The sequence below is a fragment of the Pavona decussata genome, unplaced genomic scaffold, assembly GCF_977016875.1.
Source record: "Pavona decussata unplaced genomic scaffold, jaPavDecu1.1 SCAFFOLD_94, whole genome shotgun sequence".
Lineage (NCBI taxonomy): Eukaryota > Metazoa > Cnidaria > Anthozoa > Scleractinia > Agariciidae > Pavona > Pavona decussata.
Genome location: NW_028145511.1, coordinates 678,767 through 690,790, shown reverse-complemented (window position 1 = coordinate 690,790; position 12,024 = coordinate 678,767). Strand labels below are relative to the sequence as shown.

The window sequence follows — 12,024 nt, the reverse complement described above, 5'->3', positions numbered from 1 at the left end:
ATAATTATTATAATCTCTTTATTAAAATATTCCAAATAAAATGTTATTTACAGGCTAAAAGTAGAGAAAAAAAGCTATTTAAACCTATTTACAATTCTTTTCGATTAAAGAAGACTATTTTTAACTACAATCTTTTTGAAGAAAAAGGAAAAAAATCTCATCAAGTTACAATAGTATTCGTTTATTGATTTTTACCTAATAAAAAAAACATCAAACTAATAATAATAATAATAATAATAATAATAATAATACTTGTAATAATAATAATAATAATAATAATAATAATAATAATGATTAGAAGGCATGATGGTACACGTTCAGTTCTAATAGTATGATGTTATACGTGTTGCAGATTATTTCAGTGCTGTCTTTGCTAATCTTTGCTGTTATAACTGAACCATGAAGACCGCTGTCCTTGTTATCGTGTTTGCTTTCATGGTTATGTCGGTGGCATCTCGACGTGCCTTGCTACCCCAGGGTCGTTTCCAAGGTAAATTACGTACTTTTATTTCTTGTAGTTGTGCCAGTGGTGCATTTAGGGGCGGTGTCTTTGTTTGGGGGAGGGATGGGGGTGGGTGGGCCATATGGGCTCGCACCTCGAATCAATTGGTCTTTCTATTTCACGAGTCATTTACAACTGTACATTTGAGCGGCACTTTGATGTGTAGAAGATAGTAGAATCAACCCGATGGGTCTAGGTGGTAGGTGCAGTTGAAATAAAAAAGGAAAAAGATGACTGGTCCTAGGAGATGTGGGCGGTGACGGCTGATTTGAACGCTCCAATAGTTTATTGCTCAGCGGTGAACACCAACTGGAAGATAGTACCACTCATTGAGTGTTCTTGAGACAAAAAGAAAAAGGAAAAAGAAAGAAAGAAGAGAAACAGAGATCCAACACAAGTAAAACTGTAAAATACTAATAACCAGTGGTAAGCCCGGGAAAGCAGCTGATGACAGAGAAAGTTAATTTGTTTCGGTTTTATACAGTTCGAGAGTTCTAAGTGGCACGATTTTTGTTTTAACTGTAATCCCAAAGGGGAAAAAAAAAAAAACAACAACATCAACAAAAAAACCAAAACAAACGCGAACTTACTTTTCACACTCAAATATACAGTTCTTTAAACAACGACCCTATATCGGTTGGGGCTTATAACCACATTTTATAATGCACCTGTTTCTCAAAAGGATCAACAAAAGCTAATTTGAGACTCAGCCTACGCCTTCATCAAAATTGTCATTGAGTACAGTCCGCAGGACAGAAGATTGTTCTTTCGTTTCACGAATGTACAACATTTTATACAGCGGTCTTCTTTTTTATAAGAACGTCGAGGTTGCAGGGCCGTACCTAGGATTTTTTGTCTGGGGGGTGGCAAACTCCGCACACACCTCCGACAGGGGTCTCCCGTATACAGACAGGGTTTCTAGTTGGAAGTTTTCGTTTTCACCTCTACGCAGAAAGTTGCCTTTAAGACCTTTAAAGAAAACAAAACACACCGAATCGACATTGAGGGCAGATTTTTTAGTCAATTAGTTGATTTTCTTGTGATTTCGGTCCAATATAGATACAAGAAATAGCTCAGCAAACTTAGACACTGTGTAAGAAAAAAAATTCAGTTTTCCTGGCGGGGGAAACTGCCCCGTTGTCCCCCCGCCCCCCCCCCCCTCCCCCGCTATGTACGACCCTGGGTTGATTAACTACAATTTATAAAAAACGTCCAAAGAACATTGCCCAGGATCGGAGTCAGTTAAAAACATTTTTATTTTGACCAAATGTTTTTAAAATGAACAGTATAAATATGCGAACAAAAAGTGATTTAGAAAAGCATTTAACTATAAAAAATTGCGATAAAATATTTCTTAAAATCATTTTAAAATAAAGAAAAATTGCTGAAAAACGACGACGTTTCGACGTCGGCTAAACGTCATTATCAAGTCAAAATATGTTTATAAATTGCAGTCTAGTATTTAGTCTATAAATACTAAAAGAATCAGCTATTGTTCTTTTAGTATTAATATTTTAAGTAATCGATCAAACACGAGGAAGAGTGTTTCCTCTGATTTCCAAACACCGAGAAGTAGGTTGGAAAAACGAGGCGCCGCCGAGCTTTTTTTTAATCAACTTCGAGGTGTTTGGAAATAGGAGGAAACACTCTTTTGAGTGTTTGATATAGCTTCTCAAACTATTGATAATTCTTGGAGAAATTAAACGCAAACGTTCACATAATTTTATGATAATTAAGATCACATTTCTAAACCTCCTTCACGGTGGTGATTTGCTTTGTTTTGGCTTGATGAATAATTAATGAGTTTGGGAATTATTATTACCACAACAATATTTTAAAGCGCGTTTATCAAAAGCGTCAACAAAATCTATCGAATTATCCGGTTACGAATCCAATATTTTTGTCTTCGTTTCACACGAATACACAACGTTAACTTTGCCTAGCCTTAAGTTAGCTCTGTTTTTCACAGCATAAAGATTGGAAACTTACTGACCAGGGACCGGTTCACGAAGTCTTTCTAAGTTAAGATGAATCCTAAGCATTTTTTTCTTGACAAAATTCTACTGCTGGAATAACAACAGACTTTTGTACAGAAACAGTATTTAGGACTGACCCTAGATCAGCTGTACTACATCTGATGTTGTAATGCTAACAATCCTCTCACACAAGCGATTGAAAAGCCAGGGATGTAGATGTTCATATTCGTAAAAACAGTCATGTACTAAACAGTGATGTTTTTTACTTAGACTTCCACAAAGAACGTCATGATGAAAAAGCCGACTTTGGTAAGCTCTACGCTGAAGGAGGTTGCGATATGGAGTGCTACAATGGCTGTTTTGAACCTGGTGACCACATAAGCCGAGTCCCTATTTGTAACAGTGAATGTGGCTGTAATATGTAATATTGTGATCTCATTTTATTAAGCTTTCCCAGGCCGCAATAACAACACATTGTAGCAGGTGTAATACTATTGATTTAGAAAGATTGGCTCACACTCTTACGTGCGTCATAGATAATAAACTCAATAGGAGTAAGTAAAAACCATTGTCAGTAAGGCAAAGAAAGATTAAAAGTGTTCCTATTGAAAGCTTAAAGGTGTGATTATAAATTCAACTTCTCCTTGTCTTTCGTTTGAAATTCAGTGAACCAGAACCATTGTTTGAGTCTTTCCATTTCCAGTGATTTGAGATCCTCCTTTCATGAGATTTCCACGCGAATATCGTGTAGCATGTTCCAGGTGTTCAGGAGGTTGGGAGAAGGGTAAAGAAAATTGCGATGCTAATGAATAATAAAAGCGTGGAGACTGGAGAGAGAAGCCCCCCTCTTCCCCGTCTTCGCGCTGCTCGCCAGTATCCGAACGCCAGAGTTATGTCAGTTTTGGCGCCGAAGATCTTCGGCGTGGGTTTCCAAATCGCTCGGCGTACTGGCAGGTGATCGTGGTCTGCTTTGGCGTAAAGCGCGTAATACAGTAATATAGCCAGGCGTAGGCGGTGCAGTTAAGAAAAATTACCTTGGTTTTTAGAAACTTATGCCGTTCAAATGAACTTTTTTATGCTGGATTTCTCTCCTAGCATTAGTATTAGTATATCTATTGCATAAAATATCCAGGATTTCTCTCCTAGTATAGGATTTAGGATCTTCAGGCATAGGAGCGGTCGGGGAATCTGGGGGGTTGACATTAACGTGGCGGTCTGCACCCTGGGGTTGGGGCTTCGGTTACCGCTTGGCGTAAAACTTCGAAACTCTTGTCGCATCTTCAGCGTGGCCGCGAGGGACGTGGACGAAATGTACCCGGGTCCGATAAGTTACCGGGTCTTTCGAGAAACGGGCCCCAGAACGGTTATCTCCCTCACCACGGCGTTTAAATCTTTCGGAATTGACGACACCGCTCCTCTCTGGGCATTGGCTGGTGTCGAGGTTCAAATAAGTGTCAAATTCCTCCGCCGATATCGAGCCATGACAGCCAGGCGCAAAAAGTCGCAAAAGCAGAACGAGGACGTGGCAAAAATTCGTGCCATTTGATATGAGAGAAACTAGGACTATTTATTCCAGTTGGTTCAGGTATGCGTAAACATAATTTCCATTACTTTTTATATATAATAAACTGTAAAAACGTCTGATGTAACACTTTACCTTTTTGCACATTCAGTCTTTTCCACCACAAAATATTTTTTGCAGTTCATCAGATGAGGAGAAAGCCGTTAATGAGATTACACGTGAAGTTTTCAGTGTTATTTGTTTATTTATTATTATTTTTTTCTGCGCTTGGAACCCTAGTGCTAGTGCTAGGGGCTGTAGTTCCGGGACAACTTTTTGTCCACCACCTCGTAAAAAGGCCCTTCTTTTGAGGAAAGTAAGACATCGGTAAGTCCCAATTAGAGCTTTTCAGGTTTATGTAACGTCCATGCTAAAGACGTATTATGCCTATTAAAGGAAAGCATGAAGGAATGAAGGAAAAGAAGCCTGATCCCAGCTCTTAAAAGTGAAAAGTTTGTGTCTTCACCACGCCCTAAAGATGCCTAATGTTAGGATTTTTAGTTCTGCATGCACCGTACTTTAATCTTTAGAACAAGGGAAGCAGCTTATGATGGTCTAGGTAAAACAATGAAGAGGCTGAAATTAAAAAAAAAAGATAAGGTATCTAATTAAGCCACCCACCCCCCTCCCCCTCTATAGCTATCTTATTAAGAAGTGAATTTTCGCTCTACACTTCAATCACTGAGTGTATGTTTTTATGTCTTTTCCTCCGTTGTATCTTTCGTATTGACGGTTCGCACGTCTTCGTTGCTGGTCGCTACGAAAAAGAAAATTCAATAAAGAACTACGGGTATTAACCATTTGCGTAAAAGTTGTCACAAAGAGTTCGTTATCCTAGATAACCAGCTGGTATATAAAGCCATACTGTTAAACAAGTCCGTAGCAAGGGGAGAGGGGGGCTTGAGCCCCGCCCCCACCCAAGATTTTTGGAAATGTAAAAAACAGTGTGTCATAATTAAAAAATAGTAATAATGTGCAACAATCAGTCTTGAATTCTGACGCTTCAAGTGCCTTTTCACAACCTTTAATAATTTGTTTATTACCTGACAGTTACCTCCGCTAACTTTTGGTTTTTTATACAACAGCAGCAAAGGCATTCCTTCTTGTGAATCGGAAATAAGAACCAAAATCCTTATGATCATATCGATTTGTATTTGTTAGTAGGGAGTTAAAGATGAGACGACGGTGATGGTAGCGAATTCGCAAAAAATATCTATAAAGAGGGGTTGTGGGATCTGAGATTGTGTCCTGAAAGCTTAACTCTCATAATGTGAACGAATTTGGAAGCAACAACAATAAGTTCGGGTTAAAAAAAGGTGGAACGCCTTCACAACACCTACTCTATTAAGGCCACTTATTTTTTGATTGTCAGAAACGCGGCTGTCAAATTTACTCTTACGGTGAAAGTTAACCCATCTCTGCGATTTCCCGCCGTTTCCGGGGTTGAAATGAAAATTTTTCAGAGTCATCGCTGCAAGCTCTCCTTTCTTCCGCCCCCCGCCCCAGTTCTCTCTCGGCTGACCTAAAAGAGAACTTGGTCGCAGGCTAATAAGGCTCCAACACTGCTCTCTCAACTTAATTTTTGTATTTTTTCCTCGCGAAGCGAGGTTAATAAATTTGTCGGGCCGTAAGTGAATCGTTCGGGAGTTAAACTGCGCGACTATATTTATATACTACATATATCGTTGAAGATGTCCGTGCTGTTGCCTGGTAACAGTGCAAACAAAGTTTGAATGACGTCAGACAAAGGGAAGGTTGTTTGGAAGCAACAGGTTGGAAGACAGGCTGGCGTCAGTCGCAATTTGTAGTTGCTATGCAACAGAACCGGTTTCAGCAGGTCAAAAGCGGCCAGGACTGGTAACTATAAAAGAAAACCGCTGCCTCACAATGGCGCACTCTCATGTTTGTTCATTGACGGCTGAACGTTTTTATTCATCGAGCAGTAAAAAATGTTTACTATACAGGAGCAGAGGAACCGTAGATTTGAATATCACAGGCAGTACAACCAAGGTAGAAATCAACTGTCCACCCAGTCCTAGCTTCGCGAGGTTTTGCAAGTCACGTATTTCTAGTTTAATGTTTGTATTATTTCTTTGCACTGTGTCTTTTATAGCTGGAATTTTTTCGTGATTTATATTGTAGTTTTTGAAGCTGTCATTTGTCAGCCACTCACGATCACAGGCCCAATTTAGACGGTATTCAACCGTAACAAGTTTCGGCCCTTAATGACAGCTCTGGTATTCGTTAGCCCATCAACGAACTTTCTACAAGAATCGTTACATTGGCTGCGTGGTATTTTAATATATCATAATTTTCATTGGCGGGAATGATCGGCAAAGGGCACAACCTCCATAATTTTCAATGGCGGGAAAGATCAGGCATTCTTGCACAGAACGTAACTCTGATAAATATATTTAGTATGTTTCACTGATGAAATCCCGCGGGTGAACTCAGGCTCTGGGTGGACGCTTCGCCTTCGACCGACTACCGAAGAAAGTTCCCACTCGCGTCTGAACGTCAACCGGCATGATTATAAGGCTTTAAAAGCGCACAGACTGCAACAATCATGTATGAAGTTTACAAATATTCAAGGATGTCCACATTACAGGCGGTAGTGTTAACATTGAGAAAGCGACAATAACTACATTGTTGCAGTTTATTTTCTTTTCCATGAACTTGATTTTAAAATTGATGTCGAAATTTGGATGGGGCCTGACGGAAGCCAATTGATCCGTTCTTTTCGGGAATAATTTCATGGCAGCAGAAACTCCAATTATCATAATTATAACTGGCGGGTTGTCGTAGGGTTAGTTTGGCTCTACCAACTTGGCGCAGAAGTTCATAGTTTGTTCTTCAATAGTGAAAAGAAAAGTACTGTGTCATCGTAGAGTAAAGGAACATTGTGCATTAAACTCTCAAAAATTAGCAGTGCCTTGTTGAACATGCGAATACACCTTAAAAAAATCAGTCTGTTTCTTGTTAGATTAGTTAATTGTTGCGGTTTAATTTAATCTTTGGAACAATTTTTCATTTCCTTTGTAGTGTATGATAATGAGAACAAGATCAAGTAAAGAAACCAAACAAAAACAAAAACAAAACGGCAAGGAAAAAATTGAACAATGACAAATTCCCTCTATACCAGTATCTGGAACATTGTTACAAACTTTAAAAAAATAACCTTGAACCTTGATTTGATCTTTCTATAACCGTTTCGGGAGTTTACTTTCAATGAAGAATCTAGAAAACCGCATATCATTTGTTTGAGGTCGCGCGCGCGCCATAAAGCAACAATTAGAGCCAGCGACCGCGCAAACTTTCACATGTCTCGGAACAATGTATAATGCACACCACCGGCAGTTCGGTGTCAAACCCTTATGAAAGTCAAGCATCGCGACTGTTTAAATATCTCTTATCACAATCCACTGTCTGTAGCTTCAAATCGTGTAGATGGTAGTAAAATGCAGAGAACAATTTAATAATTCAGGAATAAGACGGGATAATTGTCATGCTCGATTGTGCATGCAATTCAATCACGCGATCATCGATCACGCGACGTGCATTCATGTATTATAGTTGTTTTGAAATAATAATTTATAATGAAACATTACTGAATTATGCTCGATATTAGGTTTAACCAAACCAGATTTAATTTGCGAGACTGTACAAATGGTTGATCAATCCAAGTTTGACGCTTGGCCCAACAATCGAACTTAAGTTACTTTAGATCGAACGAAAAGTAGTTGAATACAAAACTTGTGACATGTTGTGGATGGCGCGAAGTAGAATTAGAATATTATCATAATTATAATAAGCGGGAAGAAATGAGGGGTTGTCGTAAAGAATTTCGCTCGAGTGAAGCCCAAATTAAAAGGTCACTTACTTTGAACGTTCAACCGTGTTTACCACAAGCAAAAGATGATTGGTCGTTGGACTGGAAGCACTTACACCTGTGGCTCTTCTTTTAATTATTTTTTTATCGAAGGGAAACGGAGCGTTAACTTGTCAAAATCATGAGACAAATTAAAATCAGCCGAATAAAATTCTTTACCTTCTTAAGCATGCGAGTCGATGTTAGACATTCATTCCTTTGCTTGAACTTGAAGAGTCAACATCTTCTGAAAGGTAGGATAAGTATTTCAATTGGACCGGTTTATCTTTCCTTATTCAAGTTACAACAACTTACTAAATGGCACGAATGACTAGTGTATATTTTTGCCCTGATTTGAAAATTTATGACATATTCCGGCTTTGTGTATTTCTGCGGCCTTTTTTACGCGAGACAATGCAAAGTATACATGCGTTTGCCCGCCGATAAATCTAAAAGGGCGCGCGCGCCACAATCTTAGAGAAAATCTATTTCTATGTTTCGGCAACAATATTCAACACATTGAGAGTTTTTGTTCAGTAAAAGTGCAAGTTGACTAGTTTAGAATAACCCAGTATGGGCTTTACAGGCTTTAGACCGTTAATCACTTTTAACGCTAGTTAATCCACCGTTTTATTCACATAGTACCACTTTATATTCAATCCATATAGTACACGTACAATCTCTTTGTAAAAGTAAGCAGTTTCACCACAGTTGACATATATTTTGCTTTACTTAAAGCACTTTTTTTCGTATTTTAAGGTAAAGTTTGTAATACAAATCCCGACTCGCAAAACTTAAACGTTTCTGTGGAATAAATAAACATAATTATGCAACAGTCGCGCCTCGAATACCGCGCGAAAGAGAGCATACTGAGTTTGCTTACAATTGGCCTGCGTATTGTAGACAACTTTTAGCTGGACGGATTCTGCGGATAAAAAAGAACTTGATATACTTTGTTAGCAAAAGACATGACCAGCCACTTCTCTGCATTTGGTTGCTTTTGTAATGTGATATTAATTATCGCAGCTGCAATTGGCGGGAAATGCAAGCTGAGGTAGCAAGGACACCTAACGGGATACGTTTAAGCAAAACACTTAAATTGACGTCTCCTGTGTTTCCAGGTCGCTCGGCTATGGCTTTTTTAGAGGCAAAAAGGTCTTAGATTTTCAGTGTACGAAAGCTCAAGGTAAAATTTTGTTCAACAAGGTGCTTGTTATTCTTCGGCACAATTTAATCCACATTCCTGTCATTTCCTGAAGCGAAAAATTCCTGCCAAAGAGATGCTCACAGAGAGAGTTGTTCGGCGCCACTGAGTTGGTACAGAGCTAACTGGATGAAAGTTTTGGAATAATGATGGTAACTCGTGTACTCTAGACTGTTTAGGAGCCAAACTTCAGATGACAAGTTCTAATTTTTTCTAAGTAAAATACGTTAAAGTTCCCCTGAGATCGTTTAGGGCTCCTTTAAGCTGACATCACACGCGCTTTGCTCTCATCGCAATAATTATGGCAGAAATCGCTACACGCGCGGCTTGATACGCGCAATAAAGTCGCACCAAAAGTTGTATCAAAATTCACCTGTGGAAGAAGGGTCGTTTTTATAAGGGCTGCTAGTTTAACGAATAAGGAACGATGACAGTAATTGTCGTATTTTCCGTTCATTTGTGAGGTCAAGTCAATGTCTTTTACAATCACGAGATTATGAATCCGGCGGAAGTCGTGCAAAAGGAGAGGTAAAATTTTTCGTGGAAAACATTTCAATATATTTTGATGAGTGACTTTCTAAGAACTCAGAAAACTGCGTAGGGAATTTTCAATCAAAAACTAGAGTTCTGTCAACTGACAACGGCTGAGTAAACAAAAACAAAAACAAATCTTATTTTGCTGTCCTAACGAAAACCACTTTCATCCTGCATTTGTGTCAAGGAAAAAAGTTATACGTATTCTTTTCTGTGGATTTCGCATGTTCTATTTTTGCGAACGCGCAAATATGCGCGGCAGTAATGAAAAATGGTGTTAGTACAGACTAGAGGACGTACGCTTATGATGGTGTGATTTGATGCAGGTCAAAGATTGTTCCAGTGTTGCTATAAACCATGAAGACTGCTGTCGTTGTGATCCTGTTGGCTGTGATGATCATGTCGGTGACGTCAGGACGTTTCGCGCTGTCCAATCGTCGTGTGAAAGGTAAATTGCTTTTATTCGAGAGAGACAAAGAGAGAGAGAAAGAAAGAGAGAAAGAAAGTTAAAAGTAATATATTTCGAATTTCGATAGTCAGTGCACCATTCCTTCTAATCAAATACAAAAAGAGGCCGTGTAAGACAGGGGATTGGGTTGGGGGGGGGGGGGGGACCGCAGTTAGCCGTCACTGGATACAATACGATACGATACCATAGGAAAACTCTTTTTAGACATGGTAATTCTACATGTTGAGAAGCTGTTTACCTCTTACAGGGATGAATTGACAATATAATAATAATGTTGTCCCTTTTCATTTAATAATAAAGCTTTTGTGTTTTCAATTATAGCCTTCGCGAATGTGCGTCATGATATAAGAGACAAATTCAACGATCCAAGCGATGGCTGTCAAGGATGCTACGATCGTTGTCATGAGGAAGGAGACAAAGTTCCTCAGATCAAGATCTGCCTCAGTGAATGCAATTGCTACGAGGAATGAGAATGATTGCACAGCCACCTTTTACTACACTAATGGGATAAAAGTAAAGCGATTGCCCTATTAATATTGTATATTAGACAGTGTAGGGGCACCTTAATTAATTGTGCCGTTTTGTGGTTATAATAAACGAAACCTTTTCAACTTGTAACAACATGTTGTAGTTTTCTGTTATGGATTCCAACAAATGAGTTGACGCTCTTGAGTGCATCACGGGTAACAGGGCACCATTTTGAGAAGTTCAAAGAGTTCAATGAATGGAATACAACGAAGTATATTTTGAAAACTTTGTACATCAATATCAAAAACCTAATTTGTAAGCTTAAAGATAAACAGAATAAATTTTGAGATCACGAGTACTCGTGAAATTTTGTTACCAATCGGTTTTTTTCATACACAATATTAGTTTTTCTGTAATGTTTGTGCACGAGATTGGCAATGAATTTCAAGAACAATTACAGCCTTCGAATTTTCTCGTTTGCTTCAGTTTGAACTTAAATGTCAGGTCTATCGTGGAAAAAAGTTTAAGATGTAATGTTGGGGGGGGGGGGGGTTTAGGGGAAGGAGGGCAGATTTTCACCTTACATGATTTTTTCTCGCTCTTAGCTTGTACAAGAAATTTTTTGAAGGTAAAATCCTCTGCACAAATTTTTTTCAAGATGAATCATCTTTGAAATATGACAAACACAACAATAAACAAGTTAAAAAAATTAAAATGTACTTAATCTATGTCATACTAAAACTTAGAATTAAATGCCAAAAGCATCGTTAAAACATCATCTGTTAGAAACGTCTTAAGCTTTTAGTAAATTCGGGTTAAAGGCACATCTATAGTACGTTACCCTTTTCCCCATTCATTTGTCCAGTAGTTTTCGTTTTCATGTAGCGCTGTAATATGTACTTTTCCGGAAAATTGATTATTAAGTCCAGAACTAATACAAACTTAATTTCAGCCTGTCCTTATTCAAGTTGCATCCCGGTAGAGTACGGGGTGGTGATCAATTTCCTCTACGTGCTGTTTGAAAAACGCAATACATATCGTTTCATTTAAATTATCAGGCCGTAGCATTCTATCAATTGTGTTCTTTTATATACCGTTGTTAGAAATGAGCCGATTCTTTGATATAGTGATCACTTTTTCGTTGCGCAATATATCAAAATCCTTCTTTTAAATGACTGATATTAGCGAGGACTTAAAAATAATGACGTTTACGGCAAACGTGAAATATGACCACGTGACCATGTTTATCCTATATTTGCCGCGTGCTGTTTTCAGTTTCTGAAAACTTCAGTTGCTGTTTTCAGGCCAGAATTAGTTTGCACTATTCTCATCTTTGTACTTTTTATTTCCAAAAAACTTAAACGCGAATCTCACGTTTGCCGTTAACGCGATTCTTAATCTCCCTATTGACTGGACAAAGCAATGGCGAACGCAATACCCAT

At 38.5% G+C, this 12,024-nt stretch overlaps 1 long non-coding RNA gene across 1 annotated transcript; it reads left to right on the top strand.

The window, feature by feature from the left end:
• The first annotated feature begins 8,027 nt into the window (after nucleotides 1-8,027).
• Nucleotides 8,028-10,584, top strand: LOC146473244 (uncharacterized). Its single transcript, XR_014866436.1, has 3 exons — nucleotides 8,028-8,161; nucleotides 9,972-10,093; nucleotides 10,436-10,584. It is a non-coding gene; the product is annotated as an uncharacterized LOC146473244 (long non-coding RNA).
• The last annotated feature ends 1,440 nt before the right edge of the window (nucleotides 10,585-12,024 follow it).